The sequence below is a fragment of the Crocuta crocuta genome, unplaced genomic scaffold (genome assembly GCF_008692635.1).
Source record: "Crocuta crocuta isolate KB4526 unplaced genomic scaffold, BGI_CrCroc_1.0 scaffold754, whole genome shotgun sequence".
NCBI classification, from domain to species: domain Eukaryota; kingdom Metazoa; phylum Chordata; class Mammalia; order Carnivora; family Hyaenidae; genus Crocuta; species Crocuta crocuta.
In genome coordinates, this window is record NW_027530516.1 from 36,127 (window position 1) to 48,053 (window position 11,927).

The 11,927-nt window shown below is 38.1% G+C and overlaps 2 pseudogenes; both read left to right on the forward strand.

Annotated features, from left to right (window-relative positions):
• The first annotated feature begins 6,009 nt into the window (after positions 1-6,009).
• LOC144234118 (histone acetyltransferase type B catalytic subunit pseudogene) lies at positions 6,010-7,268 on the forward strand (annotated as a pseudogene).
• Positions 7,269-10,652: 3,384 nt separating this feature from the next.
• On the forward strand, positions 10,653-10,964 carry LOC144234119 (alpha-ketoglutarate dehydrogenase component 4 pseudogene; annotated as a pseudogene).
• The last annotated feature ends 963 nt before the right edge of the window (positions 10,965-11,927 follow it).

Genomic DNA, 11,927 nt, shown 5'->3' on the forward strand with positions numbered 1-11,927 from the left:
GGTCATTCTTGCATTCCTCTCGAAGTATGATAGATTCATTCATACAATGGAAAACTATGCCACAATAAAAAAAAAAATACTAAAAGGACACTTGGGTGGCTCAGTCGGTTAAGCATCCGACTTTGGCTCAGGTCATGCTCTCACGGTCTGTGGGTTTGAGCCCTGCAAGGGGCTCTGTGCTGACAGCTCAGAGCCTGGAGCCTGTTTCAGATTCTGTGTCTCCCTCTCTTTCTGCCCCTCCTCAGCTCGTGCTCTGTCTCAAAAATATATAAATGTTAAAAAAATTTTAAATACTAATAAATCAACATGGATGAATATAATATATGATGTTTATTAAAAGAGACCATTTGTATAAAANTATATTAATACGGGTCAGAAAAGATGCTGGCTTAATAGCTACATCTACTGATTAGAAAATGGCACAAGAAAATATTCTATGTTGGGATAAGTGTTCTATATCTTGAACTGTGTGGTGGTTATAAGAATGTTTATATATATAAAGTGACATTGAGATGTGCAATTAGTATTTATTTTAATTTTTGAAACATGTGCCTCAATTGAGAAAAATGAAACACAGTGGACAAAAAACAAGTTGAAAAGATAAAACTGCTAATTTAAAAATCAATACATTTTGATGTTTTTTATTTATTTTTGAGAGAAAGCACAAGTGGGAGAGGGACAGAGAGAGAAGGGGACAGAAGATCTGAAGTGGGCTGTGTGCTAACTGCAGAGAACCCGATGCAGGTCTTGAACTCATGAACTATGAGATTGTGACCTGGGCCCAAGTCAGACGCTTAACTGACTGAGCCACCCAGGTGCCCCCCAAATCAATACATTTGACTTGGTCAAGAATTGGTCAACAGTTATAAGCAAATATCTTACTTTTTTCTCTTTATACACATTTAATACATGGAAAAACCACAGGTAATCTATAAATACATCTATTGTAATACAATTAAAATTACTACAAGAGTGCTAGCTATAAAAAATACTTTTAAACTTTTTAAAAATGTTTATTTAAGGGCGCCTGGGTGGCGCAGTCGGTTAAGCATCTGCCTTCAGCTCAGGCAATGATCTCACAGTTCGTAGGTTAGAGCCCCGCAACAGGCTCTGTGCTGACAGCTAGCTCAGAGCCTGGGGGCTGCCTCGGGTTCTGTGTCTCCTTCTCTCTCTGACCCTCCCTTGCTTATGCTGTCTCTTTCTCTCTCTCTGAAATAAATTTAAAAAATTAAAATTCTTTAAGAAAAATAAAAATGCATATTTATATTTGAGAAAGAGAAACATACAAACAGACAGAATCCAAAGCAGTCTCCAGGCTCTGAGCTGTCAACACAGACCCCGACCCAGGGCTTGGACTGTCAAACTGTGAGATCATGGCCTCAGCTGAAGTCAGATGCTCAACTGACTGAGCCACCCAGGTGCCCCCAAAAATACTTTTAAACTTTGAAAGACATTTACTCCAAAATTATTGTAACAGTGTATAGTACGACCTTATGTGTGTTTTTTTCTACATACTTTAAGTCAGGGTATTAATTTTATTTTTAATGTTAGCAAAAGTGATAGGCAAACATTAATTTTATATCATTGTTTGCATAGACATGTTTAGGGATTTAATAAGCATGATCATCTCCCTCCCTCTATACTTACAAATCAAAAACCTTGGACATAACATAGCAAACATGAGAAAAAACCCAGATGATTGGAAAGGAGAAGACAGATTGTCCAGGGACCTTAGGATTTAAGACACAGCAAGTGAGGTACTTTGGTTTCCTTATTACCTCTCATATGCCACAGAAAGTGATTGCAGAAGCATCCAACTCAGATCCAACACCAATAGGCACAGACAAGCATAAATAAACAAAAACTCAAAAAAAAAAATCTATTCCCCTGGCCCAGTCATGGTAAGTGTGGCTTATTAACAGAAAAGACCATTTGACAATACCCATCCTACTTAAGAGAAACACCAATGAGAAACCACACTCATTCTCACAGTTTCAGTGGGATGAACAGGAAGTAGATTGTCCATCTTACATACATACCCCATGGAATCAGTTGTACTTTTATTTCCCCACCTAGTGATGTTAGTGAGTCTGGTCAAGAAGCTAATTCATGCTCTACCTGGCAGAACCAGGCAGCATTGTGATTCCTCCGCCAGGTGGCAGAGAGTCTCGCAAGCAGTCAATATATCATCTATGGTATAAACCAGAGCTTGTTGGCAACCATGTCCTCCTTTCTGGAATCAGCGGGGCCGAGGATGGATCTGTGTTTCTGTGTCACACATCTGCAATAAGGAAGTGTGAGGCATTGTCCCACTTTTGCCTGGATGGTGTTGGTAAAGTTGAGATAGAAGCTGAACATACATATTGCCTGGGCCTTCCGCTACACCTCAGCAGGGGGAGAGCCATGAAAAATTAAGATGAAAGAGGATACAAAGTCTCATAATATGTAAGATGTCCAAGATACAACTGGAAATCATTCCAAACATACAAGAAACAGAAAAACCACAAAATAAATGATAATAGACTATAAAAACCAAGACACCAACACCAAGATGAATGGGCTATTGGAATTATCTGACAAAGATTAAAGTAGCCATCAAGCATTTTTATACTTCATAAGCAACTAAAATTATTTTAAAACAAATGAAAATAAAGAGAAACCAAGTAAAGAAATACAAGTTACATAATAGAGCAAAATATAAGTTTTAGAAATGAAAATGCTCAGTTTGTTCTCAGTATTCAAACTGAGGACTGATGTGTGTGGGGGGGAGGGGGGAGATGGGCATGGAGGAGGGCACTTGTCGGGGTGAGCCCTGGGTGTTATATGGAAACCAACTCGACAATAAACTATTTGTAAAAAAAAAAAAGAAAATAAAAGAAAAAAGAAATGAAAATGCAATAATTGAAATAAAAATCTCACTCTGTGAGCTCAATAGGAGAGGCAAGATTATAGAGGGCAGAATCAATGTATTTTTAGGTAGTTTAATGGTATTACTTAATATGAACAAAAGAGAGAAAATAAACTGAATAAAGTGAACATTTTCAGTGATTTACGGAACAACAGCAAGTGATTCAACGTTCAAAAAAAAAAAATCCAACATTCATATTATTGGAGTCCCAGAAGAAGAAGAGAGTGGAATTGAGAAGGTATTCAAAGAAATAATAGCTGAAAACTTCCCAAATTTGGTGAAAGACATAATCCTACAGATTAAAGATGCTGGAAGAATTCCAAATATGATAAGTTAATAAATTCACACCAAGAAACCTCATAATTAAACTTTTGAAAACTAAAGAAGGAAAAATATTGAAGGAAGCCAGAGAGAACACAGTGACAGTGGATTTCTCGTCTGAAACAACTGGAAGCCAAAAAAAAGTGGCACAATATTTTACAAGTACTGAAAGAAAAGAATGTCAGTTGTGAATCCTTATTTCTAGGGATAATATCCATTACAAATGAAAGGAAAATAAAGATGTTCTAAGATTAAGGAAAGCCAAATATTTTTTCTAAAACCACATATAATTATTTTACAGGAAATTATTGCCATTAAAGACATTATACTCCTCTTGTATCTGATGCTCTCAGCTCCATTTTCCATCCTTCTATATTATAAGTGATGGAATTCCATAGACTATTTTTCCCAGCTCCCCTTTCTTGTTTGGTGTCTACTGGGTTATGTCAATGGGAGGCATTGTTTGGAGATTAGGAGGTGGGAGAAAGAGAGAAGACATTGTTCCTTTCCTTTCCGTTTCTCTTTTTTTTTTTCTTGTCCCTTCTCTTCCCTTCCCTTCCCTTCCCTTCCCTTCCTTTCCTTTCACCTTTCCTTTTTTTCCCTTTCATTTGTTTTGCTTTATTTTTTTCTTTCCTTTTCTTGCCACACTTCCTGAAATTGCAGCAGCAGCAGTAGTGGGGAGGCAGGCTCCTCAGCAGGAACACAGGCTTCTCAGTGGAAGTGTAGTCTCCTTGGTTCCTGCTCAGACAGAAGGGTCCCAGCTATGGTGGTAGTCACAGATGTTCTAACAGCCTAGGCAGCTGTGTGCTCCTGGCCCTTGCCTTAACAGTGGCCTTGAGAGTTCCAGAAGCCTTGGTAACACAACACTTCTATACCCTGATCCCCAAAGCTTCAGGGCACTCATGGGCTTTGGCTCTGATGAGAGAAGTTTCAGATTACCCTTTGAGCATGTAAGCTTCTGTAACACCAGTGTTGCTTTCTCTTGCACACATGAATACAGGCATACACACTTACACCTTAAAATAAATTAACAGTAATTAGAATGTGGTGATATTGGGGTATTATGATAGTACTCTTATAGTTTTTTTTTTCTTTCAAATATATTCCATGCATGAGGCCTTTATGATCCTCACTCTTCTCTCTTCATTCTCATACCTCTACTATATTCTCATTGACAAATTTCCTTCTTTGAATTCCAGGTGAACATAAATGCAAAAATTCTCAACAAAATACTAACAAAACTAATCCCACAATACATGAAAAAAAATTATTCACCATGATCAAGTGGGATTTATTTCTGGGTTGCAATGTTCGTTCAATATACACAAAACAATCAATGTGATACATCACATTAATAAAAGAAAGGATTAGAACCACAAGATCATTTCAATAGATGCAGAAAGAGCATTTTACAAAGCAAAACATCCATTCATGATAAAGAAACACTCATTTTTTAAAGGGAACTTACCTCAAAATAGTAAAGATCATATATGGAAACACACAGCTAATGTTATCCTCAATGGGGAAAAACTGAGAGCTTTTCTTCTATGGTCAGAAATAAGACAGGGATGTCCACTCTCACCACTGTTATTTAACATAGTGCTGGAAGTCCTAGCCACAGCAATCAGATAACAAATAAATAAATAAATAAATAGGCATCCAGATTTGCAAGGAAGAAGTAAAACGTTCACTATTTGCAGATGACATGATACACCATATAGAAAACCTGGAAGACTCCACCAAAAATCTGCTAGAACTGATAAACGAATTCAGTAAAGTCACAGGATACAAAATCAATGTACAGAAATCTGTTACATTTTTATAAACCAATAATGAAGCAGCATAAAGAGAAATTAAGGGATCAACCCCATTTACAATTGTACCAAAAACAATAAAATACATTAAGATAAACCTAACCAAAGAAGTGAAACACCTATACTCTGAAAACTATAAGACACTGAAGAAAGAAATTTAAGAGGACATAAAGAAATGGAAAGATATTCCATGCTCATGGTTTCGAAGAACAAATATTGTTAAAATGTCTATACTACCCAAAGCAATCTGCACATTTAATGCAGTCCCAATCAAAATACCACCAACATTTTTCACAGAGCGAGAACATTCCTAACATTTGTATGGAACCACAAAAACCCTGAATAGCCAAAGCAATCTTGAAAAAGAAAAGCTAAGCTGAAGGCATCACAATTCCAGAGTTAAGCTATATTACAAAGCTATAGTGATCAAAATGGTATGGTACTGGCACAAAAATAGACACATAGATCAATGGAACAGAATAGAAAGCCCGGAAATAAACACATAACTATATAGTCAGTTAACTTTGACAAAGCAGGAAAGAATATCCAATGGGGAAAAAAAAAGACAGTCTCTTCAACAAATGGTGTTGGGAAAACTGGAGAGCTCCATGCAAAAGAATGAAACTGGACCACTTTCTTACAGAATACACAAAAATAAATTTAAAATGGATCAAAGACCTAAATTTGAGACCCAAAAGCATAAAAATCTTAGAAGAGAGCACAGACAGTAATTTCTCCGGCGCTGGTCATAACAACATATTTCTAGATATGTCTCCCTAGGCAAGGGAAACAAAGACAAAAAGAAACTAATGGGACTTTACAAAACAAAAATAAAAACCCTTTGCACAGTGAAGGAAACAACGAAACTAAAAGGCAACTTATAGACTGGGAAAAGATATTTGCAAATGACATATGTGATAAAAGGTTAGTTCAAAATGTATAAAGAACATACAGATTTATCCTTCCTCAGCCACAGATTCTTACAGCTTGGAAATGGTAGGAATTGGTGCTGTAGAGAATGTTTTGATTGAGTACCAGAGTGCAGTGGAGAAGAAACTGGCAGAGTATGAATGTAATACCAACATAGCAATTGAACTAAAAATAGCTCATTTTCCTGAACATCTTGAAAATGACATTAGAACTTTCCATCTTAAATATACCCATCAACTCTCTGGGGATAATGAAAATGCTTTTGTTACAAGAAGATCCTATTATACTACATTGCTGGTAGCCTGTCAACAATGTTCCATATTGAATATGCATCTAAAATTGATGAAATTTTCGACTTTGTAGAGGCAGATGATGTAAAGGGAAAAATTGTACAAATCATTCCACCTGGATTTTGGACAAACACAAATGATTTTATCTCTTTGCTGGAAAGGAGGTTGATTTCAAGCCATTTGGAATCATACTGCATATATACTCTGTTCTCAGTCCAACAGGAAGAGAAAACTTTACTTTCAGATATACAAGTCTGACATGAGATGTGGAAACATTTCAGAATATCAGAAAAGGCTTCAGACATTTTTGATGTGGTTTACTGAAACTTCTAGCTTTGTTGATGGATAATGAAAGATAGCACTAGTTTATAGTTTTTGAGAAGTATAAGAATGGAGCTACACTGCAACCTGAACGTCTATAATTACTGTGTGTATACAGAAAAAAATCAGTCACATGTAAGTCAGATGCTGATAATGATTCTATTTCAAGGTCAAGGCCACAGTGCTCAAATTCTTGAAACAGTTCATATATACCACATTGTATCTCCTTCTGTTCTTAGTATTACAGTGGAAGATCCATCCAAAAGCTATGTGAAATTAAATGACTTTGTGCTTGTGAAGCTTTGTCAATATTTGCCATGTTTTTCCCAGGAAATGTTGATGCAAGAATTCAATGAAGATATAGCAATAGAGTCTCAACAGAGGTTCAAAATAAATAAGCAACATGCTAGACAGGCTTATGAAAATCTTTGACTACTGGTAACTGACATGAATGATGCTGAACAATACAGAAGCTATTGACTGGACATTAAAAGAAGATGGCTTAGCCAGTATAAGAAAAAGCAGAGATATCTTGCTAAAATGAGAAAATGCCTCAGACCAGAAGAATTGACAGAACAGAAGAGCCAAATAGAAATAAGCAGCCAACATGAAAAGCTTCAAGAAAGCTTTCAGGAACTTGTAAAAGATTACCAACATGTTATTGAACATCTTTGTCAAGAGTAAATATTAGTCTGCCCTCTACAGGAAGTTTGCAAATTTCTGTACATGTGTTATGGAAAATCTGATGATGACTTTAATTTTAAAAGCTTGAAACATTTACTTATATTAAAAGTTATCTATCTTATCCATAGTTGAATATTTTCTTTTGGAGAGATTGTATATTTTAAAATACTGTTTAGAAATTCAGCAAAGTTGCAGGGTATAAAATCAACGTACAGAAATTGGTTGCATTTTTATACACCAACAATGAAGCAACAGAAAGAGAAATCAAGAAACTGATCCCATTCGGGGAGAGGGGCAAGATGGCGGAGAACTAGGGAGCTCCGTGCATTGCACTTGCCCCCATATATCACACGGAAAAAGATGTGAAGCCATAGGAAGCCTTACAGTACCCAAGAGATTGAGAGAGAAAGGACGCAGAATCCACTGAGAAAGCCTTCTAACGTGAGTGTGAACTGGGGGAGATAAAATCGGGCTAGGATCAGAGACTGGAGGGACGGGGGCGATCCCTCTCTGTGGGGAGTGAGAGGGGAAAAAGAGAGAGCCTGAAACTACTCAAGATACGGTCCCTGTCGCTGGGAAACAGAAAAACCTCCACTGGGGCAAAGAAGGACCGTGCGCGCCAAATCCCTGCGCTCTAGGTCCCTGAGCGCCAACTTGTCCCGGAGGGGCTGCGCGCACGTGGGCACTGCTTCTTTGTACTCCTCGCTCGGCTGGATTCCTGGAGGAACGGTCTGCGTACCTCCACGCTCCGAGCTGGCTGGAACTCTAGAGGGAAGGCGAAAGGCTTAAAACTGGGAGATTTGCCCACGAGTTCGTGTTTCGAGTGACGAGACACAGAGGGACCTGGTTTTCCTCTCTCCAGCGGGCCAGACGCGCCCTGCAGGCAAACCTCCGCCCATGCTCCCCAACCCGACCTGGAAGAACCCAAGCAGCGGCTACTGGCTCCACCCCCAGGGCTAGGCAAGACACTTGGAATTGCCCTGAGGGGATTGCCTGCGAGGTTGAGGTTGTGTCTACTGCAATTTCAGTGGGGCACGCGGACTGCACTTGGAAGCTAGCCTGGCCTGGGTAAAAGAGCATGACACACCCAGCACGGGGAGTTTACACACCCAAAAAAGCAAGGTGCAGCGCTTGGTTCAAGAAGGGACTGGTGCACCATCACTCTCCTCCCCAAAACCGCTAAGGCAGAACTTCTGCCTGACGCATTGAATCACACAATGCCCATCCCTGCTAGAGAGCTGCCCTCCTCCTTTTTTTTCTTTTCTTTTCTTTTTTCTTTTTCTTTTTCTCTTTTTCCCAGAACACTGACCTGATTAACTCTGGTCACCGGCTTGCTTAAATAGTCACATCTAGTCCATTCTGTAGATGTAAATTCTACACCTAACGACCTTTTCATCTCTGTCTCTCAGGAGTAATTAGACTATATAGTTTCTCTGGATAACACCAGCAACCTTCTCTCATACAACCATATTCCACCCTTTACCACTTTGAAAAAAGCTTCTCATCCCTTCTCCCTGTTCATTCTATTTCCAATTTTGCCTCATCCCTCCCTGTCTTCTCTCTCTTTNTGGGGGGCATAGTTGGGGAGAGGGAGGGAGGCAAACCATGAGAGACTCTTGAATGCTGAGAACAAACTGAGGACTGATGGGTGTGGGGAATGAGGGAGATGGGCATGGAGGAGGGCACTTGTGGGGATGTGCAATGGGTGTTAAATGGAAACCAACTTGACAATAAACAATTTGTAAAAAAAAAAAAAAAAAAAAGAAAGAAAGAAAAAAGAAAGAAAAAAGAAAATCCATGCTGGATTTCTCATCTATGTTCATATACATTAATAGACTTTGTGTATCATCAGATACTCTGTAATTCATTTGAGGCTTCATTTTACCTTTTTTCCTATGCTTTCTATGCCTTCATTAGTCTCTTGATATACACCTAGGTAGATTAGCTCTAAACAGATTCAGTCATTGTCACTTTGTTTGTGTGACATCATAAATGATAGCATTAGTCTTCTCTACTTACAGTTCTTTCTTCAGTAGTTTCCTGTAAATTCTCAGATGGTTTTATTTCAAGTGAACATTTCAAGTTGTTTTGATTACTTCTATCAAACCTAGAGGTAGATATTAAGATGATTCACATTTTCTACTTATGTACTCAGGAAACTTAGGTACATACAAGTTAAGGAACCTACTTAAGATCACATGACTAATAAGTGGCAGAGCTGGGAAATAAATTCTTATCTATCAGATTGCCTGTTATATTGAGAATATCAAATATGTAACCATCCAGAAATAACCTCCCTAACAATTTCTAAAAGCTAGACAGTGGACCTCGAGAATAGTCTCATACATGTATTTTTACTAGAAAATGATGATAATCTCTATTTAATGTACATATAAGAATAATTCTGATCCAATCTAGTCCTTCTTTTAGGGATTCCCTAGAGAGTCAGATGACTCCTTCTTTCTTTAGAGTCCTCCAGAAAGACCACAGAGGGTCCTGCTCTTTGTTTGTTAATCTCAAGAAGAGCTGTTTCTATACTGCAACTCTGTTACCTCAGAGTGTGACAAGAGTTGGTGATTGTGCACTGTGCACTGTGATAATGTAGTTTCAGGTCTTCAGCAACTTCACTTAGATCTTTTTAAATTTTTAAAATGTTTATTCATTTTTCAGAGACAGAGTGTGAGTTGGGGAGGGGCAGAGAGAGAGGGAGACACAGAATCTGAAGCAGGCTCCAGGCTCTGAGCTAGCTGTCAGCACAGAGCCCGATGCGGGGCTGGAACCCATGAACAGTGAGATCATGACCTGAGCCAAAGTTGGAGGCTTAACCGACTGAGCCACTCAAGGACCCCTTTTGAAAAATCCTATTAAATCACTCTAAGTGGTCTACCTCATAGTTTCATTAGCCATTTTCAGTATGTAGGTTTTAGTATCCACTCAGGAACACAAAATCCCATAAATGAGGGAAACTCAAACTTGTATCCCTACAGGCAATGTGTCGGAGGGAGTCCATTTCTCTCCACTGGAAGCACTTTGTCCTTCACCACTGTGTTCCCACACATTTGACCAGAAATTTCTCAGCCCCCTTTGACCCCGCAAGTGACTCAGTTCTGTATCTGAGTGCTCAACTCCAGGAAGTTCTTTTCTCCTGCTCTTGAACTAAAGGTGAGCAAACAGGATACAATCTATGACCATGCTATTTACTTATAGCCAGTGTTGGGTATTGGTCAAGGCCTATGCGTTCACGATTGTTACATGCTTTGTATATCATCAAGTAAAAATTTGCTTTAAATAAATTTATCTCTAAGGTGTCAAATTTCATTAGCTCACTAGTAAAGGAACCAAGAAGATGACAAAGTCATTTAAAAGAGAGTGTGCCCGGGGATCATGATGGGCAGCAAGATGGCGTCTGCCAGCAGGGTCGTTCAGGTAGTCAAGCCACATACTCCATTAATAAGGTTCCCTGACAGAAGAGACAATCCTAAACCCAATGTATCAGAAGTTTTGAGATCAGCAAGACTACCATCTCACTCTTCTTCAATTTCACAGCATTCTAAAGGAAGTAAATCACCAGATTTGCTGATGCATCAGGGTCCACCAGACACTGCAGAAATAATAAAAACATTACCTCAGAAATACAGAAGGAAGCTTGTGTCTCAAGAAGAAATTGAACTTATCCAACGTGGAGGTCCAGAGTAATCACTGACAGTGTGGCTGCTGTTTGTCATCAGACAAAATAATAGTCTTTACAATAAAAGACTTCTAAACATTAAACAACTTGAATAAATACTCTTAAAAAAAGAAATAGAACATTTAGATGGACACTTATATCTCCTAATATATGTATGTTGGTCAGCTTCTCCACAAGCTTACTTGTTTATATACTTATTAAAGTATACATTTTTTAAAAAAATAAAAAATAAAAGAGAGTGAGCCCAGTTAAAAAAAATATTGAAATGGAATGATTACAAATTTGGGGAAAAGGAATGTTTACATAAGCAAGTAGATTTTTATACTAATTAAAATCTTCTTTCACAAAGTCTTAAACACATAATGTTCCAGTTATTACAAAGGAAGCTTGTAGTGGGATGGTACATGCTATCAGTCAGAAGATAACATGCAAGTGCACTTACGTAGCAAATGTTCAGAATATATCTCCCTGAGATTAGGGCTCGGTTTTATTCTCCAGCAATGTGTGTAATAGGGACATCTATCAGGAAAGCATGAAACATAATCAACAGAGATTGGAAACAAATCACTAAATGATGGTAGTGCCAGTAGTTTTTCTCAAGCTGAGCTGAAACAAAGATGCAGAATATAAAGTTTGCCCATTTCTTAGTTTGGAGACAATTGTTCTTCTTTGACTGTCACCCTTTTTGGTTTCCTCCTCCAAAAAGCAATTATCATTCTCATTTTTACTCACAGTTTGATTTACATAAGTTGTTGTGTCTGCCCATGCACATAAAGCACGCTTCTATATATCCTGAAGAGACAGTTACTGAAACATATTTACATCAATAGTACTTCAGCTCTACAAAATTAACCTAAGAGTTGATTTTCTCTCTTTCATTTGACAGTTTTTCCATAATGTGTATCTGAAAAAAATAGTGGTTCTTCTAACACTGTGGATCCACTTACAAAATAAAGAGCATACCAAATATA